This window comes from Apodemus sylvaticus, chromosome 9, assembly GCF_947179515.1.
Source record: "Apodemus sylvaticus chromosome 9, mApoSyl1.1, whole genome shotgun sequence".
Lineage (NCBI taxonomy): Eukaryota > Metazoa > Chordata > Mammalia > Rodentia > Muridae > Apodemus > Apodemus sylvaticus.
The window spans coordinates 55,561,828-55,566,488 of NC_067480.1; positions in this window are offsets into that span (position 1 = coordinate 55,561,828).

Below are 4,661 nucleotides of genomic sequence, written 5' to 3' on the forward strand. Positions count from 1 at the left end.
AACTTGGGTTTTCTTTTGGCTCCTAAAGGAAATATATCAAGTATTCCTGTGGTATAGTAGAACATCTTTTAGGTATATGCCCATGAGTAGTATAGCTGGATCTTGAGGTAGAACTATTCCCAATTTTCTGAGAAACAGCCAAATTGGTTTCCAAAATGGTTGTAAAAGTTTGCACTCCCACCAGCAGTGGAGGAGTGTTCTGCTTGCTCCACAGCCTCACCAGCATGTGCTGTCACTTTGGTTTTTGGTTTTGGGTATAAAATGGAATCTCAGATTTGTTTTAATTTGCATTTCCCTGATGACTAAGGATGCTGACTATTTCTTTTAAGTGTTTCTCAGCCATTAGGGATTTCTCTGTTGAGAATTCTCTGTTTAGCATTGTACTCCATTTTTAGCTGGGTTATTTGGTTTCTTGGTGTCTAATTTCTTGACCCCAAAAATTCTACCAGGAACTCCTTTAGCTGACAGACATCTTCAGCAATGTGGCTGGATTCAAAATTAATTTTAAAAAAATCAGCCCTCCTTTATATAAATGCTAAATGGGCTAAGAAAGAAATTAGGGAAACAGCATTCTTCACAATCACCATAAATACTATAAAAATATTGGTGTAACTCTAATCAAGCAAGACCTGTATGACAAGCTTCTCTGAAGAAAGAAAGTGAGGAAGATATCATCAGAAGATGGGAAGATCTCCCATGTTCATGGACAGGTAGGATTAACATAGTGAAAATGGACAAATTGCTTACCAAAAGAAATCTACAGATTCCATGCAATTTCCATCAACGTTCCAACACAATTCTTTACAGACATTAAAAGGGCAATTTTCAACTTCATATGCAAACAAACAAACAAACAACACACCCAGGATAGCTAAAACAATCCTGTACAGTAAAAGAAGTTCTGAAGATATCACCATCTCTGATTTCAAGATGTGCTATAGAGCATTAGTAATAAAAAAAAACTGGATGGTATTGGCATTAAAAACAGACAGGTTGATCAATGGAATAGAATCAAAGACCCAGAAATAAACTCATGCACCTATGGACACTTAATTTTTTTATTAAAAAGCCAAAACTATACAACAGGGAAAAGAGGGCATCTTCAACAAATGGTGCTGGTCTAACTGGATGTCTGCTATTATCTGGTGTCCCTACCTTATTCTCCTCATAGAGGTGACTCTGTATCATGTGATGAAAACTTCAGCAACAGAATTCAAACAGCAGCACTTGCACTGAACAAAGTGACAGAGGATTTGAGGAGAACCAGGTGGCAGCGTACTAGTGTCTGGTGAATTAAAGACTTTTCTCAAGACAGGTTTTCTCCTAGAACTTGCTCTGTAGACCAAGCTGGCTTTGAACTCACAGGGATCAACCTATGTCTATCTTCCAAGTCCCGGGATTAAAGGCATTGTACTGGCTGGTTTTGTGTGTCAACTTGACACAGGCTGGAGTTATGACAGAGAAAGGAGCTTCAGTTGGGGAAGTGCCTCCATGAGATCCAGCTGTGGGACATTTTCTCAATTAGTGATCAAGTGGGGAGGGCCCCTTGTGGGTGGTACCACCTTTGGGCTGGTGTTCTTGGGTTCTATAAGAGAGCAGGCTGAGCAAGCCAGGGGAAGCAAGCCAGTAAGAAACATCCCTCCATGGCCTCTGCATCAGCTCCTGCTTCCTGACCTGCTTGAGTTCCAGTCCTGATTTCCTTTAGTGATGAACTGCAACATGGAAGTGTAAGCTGAATAAACCCTTTCCTCTCCAACTTGCTTCTTGGTCATGATGTTTGTGCAGGAATAGAAAACCCTGACTAAGACAGGCATGTACCACCATGCCTTGCTAAAGGTGACTTATGATGCGATGAGGGTTGCAGATCTCTCAAAGCTGCTAAATCTAAACAAGGTTAGAACTCAGTATAGTTCTGGAATTCTAAAACCTTCTAAAACGTTGAGGTTGTACATACTTTCTGCTCAAAGTGACCATGGAATGGGAATGGAGAGCTTACTAGTCCCTGCTTCCTGCTCCGGGAGCCTCTTACTGTAGGACTAAGAATTTGTCTGGTTTCATCTCAGATTTTTGACCCAGAGCTTGTAAAACTGTTCCGAACTTGGACCTTTCTGAGTGATAGAGTCTTGCCAAGAGAGATAGTGCAGAGGCCCCTTACAGGTTCTTGCTCATATTCTTTGAGGAAGCTTCAGGGTTACTGCTGGTCACTGAAAAGAATAACCGTGTGACTAGAGGTTTGAACTTTGAGTCAGCTCAGTCTGGAGGGAGGGGGAGTTAATGGGAGAGGAAGCTTAGTTATAGCCTGTGGCGGTGGTTTAACCAATCATATCTGTGTGATGCTGTGCCAACTCCAGAACCTCACTCAAGTCTAGGTTCCTGGCTGGAGAGCACATTGATAGACCAGGGATAGGGTAGGGGTGTGGTGGTGGGGCATGGGGGGTGGAGATGCTTCCAGAGCCCTTGGGGAGGAGAGCAAATGAAAATGCTATATGGTCTGGACCCTCCCCAACATTAACTCCTAAGTCTTTTGGTTTGGCTGGACCCGTCTATAGCTTTCACAATAAAACAGAATTATAATTACAGTTCTTTCCCTGAGTTCTACTGCTCACTTTAAATTACCGAATCAAAGGATGGCATGAAAAGCCCTTGAAAGTGCAGCTTGTTGGTCATATATGAGGATGGGTAGGAACTCTACTTGTGGTCCGTACCTGAAGTGGGAGCAGTCTTGTGGGGGGCTAAGTCAGTGACTTATGGGGTGTGCCATCATTCTCTCTGGGTGGTCAGCACCAAAACCGTATCACAATACACCAGTTTGCGTTGATACAGGAGACACCACAGACCACAGTTGTGGTGCCAGAGTACAGGTCCTAGCTATTGTCCCAGATCCCTGTCTCCTGCATCTTTTTTGCTACAATATACTCCAGGCTATTGGTGCAGAATCTTGTGACCATCCAAGAACCTCTCTTGTGTTTGTGTGATGTGTTTGTGTGCTGTGTTTGTGTGCTGTGTTTGTGTGCTGTGTTTGTGTGCTGTGTTTGTGTGCTGTGTTTGTGTGCTGTGTTTGTGTGCTGTGTTTGTGTGCTGTGTTTGTGTGATGTGTTTGTGTAATGTATTTGCGTGATGTGTTGGTGTGATCAAGGAAGGGGGAAGCTGTGCCTGGCTGGTGGTCCTTCAAGGACACATACAGGTGACAAGGCCACGTCTTTGTCCTTCTCACTTTGGCCTTTCTTTCTTAGTGGCACCTTACGTTAGGCAGAGGCACGTTTCCTCCTCCACTGGAGAGAGATGCTAGTTGTTCTTTCTCGTCTTTACCCTTCAGAAAACAATGAGGACTGCATTTCACAGTAGCTAAGTTATGGAAGCAGCTTAGGTGTCAGGAATGAGTAAAATGTCTTATAGACATGCGTAGTTAGGATCCCCACTATACCCAAGGCTGCACCTGATAACTGGAACCTAGTGACATGACTCAGTCAGGATAAACAGGTGTAGTCCTAGAACCCCATGACCCTCACTGGGCAGTATATAAGCAGAGACCAAGAACAATGCTCTGCTCTGCACATCTGGAGAGATGCCTCCTTGATCTGCCTGGGGCTACAGAATCTCCCCCAGGATCCTGACCCTCAAATAAGAAACTTGCTTCTATTAGAGACTGGACCTGACTTTCAGCTAAGATATGTCACACTAGGACTGTAATTAGGAGTTTAGAGTGTGAACCTTGTGTGATAACCCAAAGCAAAATAACATACATCTTTTGTTAAACAGAGTACACATATTGCCTTCTTGCTCACTGTCCATCAGCAGAAGAATGAATATGGAAAGAGTGTAAATACATTAAAGAATAAAGTTCTGTCATCTGCAAGGAAAGAAAAATGGACTCAGCCAGAGACAGTCATATTACGTGAATTAAGTCAGTCTCGGGGAAGATAGATATTATCCTTTGGCTCATTTGTGGTTCTTAGATTTAGCATAGAAATAGAAAAGAATTGTAGGTGTAGAAAAAATATTGCATATACCGAAGCGAGTCATATACATAGAGATGATGCGAAAATCAAAATGAAATTGTCTGAGGGAACAAAGGGAACTAATGGGGAGGGGGAGGGGAGGAAAGGAAGACAGCAGAGGTGGGGGATGTGCTCAAAGGACACATACATACATGCATGAAAATAGTATTATGTCACCCAGTCTGATATACTAGTCAGTTTTAAAAGAAAGAAGGGTGTCTGGTGTCTGTGTCTTCCTGTGGACACTAGCGCTGCTTTGCAGAGAGAGCCTGAAAGACTGTGAAGCTCAACCTTAGGCTGCCTCTGGCCCATCTGTGTTCACCACAGAAAGCCCCCCTCTGCGGCCTCTTCAAGGGGGCCTTCACTGCCCCGTTTACCATCCCTGCTCCTCACAAGGTGTTCTTCCTTGCCCTTTTGGCTGTTGTTCCAGGCAAGGTGACACTAGTGCTCCTCTAGAAGAGATGAGGGGGTGGGTGATCTAGGAGAGCGCCCTAATAAGTCATGTGCACCCCAAATGCTCTGTCTGCCTTAAAGGTCACACATTTCTGAGCTGTGAAGGAGGAGGAGGGGGGCGGGCGCCTCATACATGAGCCCAGCTTCTCCCTGCACTCAGCAGTCATTCGAGGGCTGGGAATGTAGCTCTCTGATAAAGGCTGCACCTTT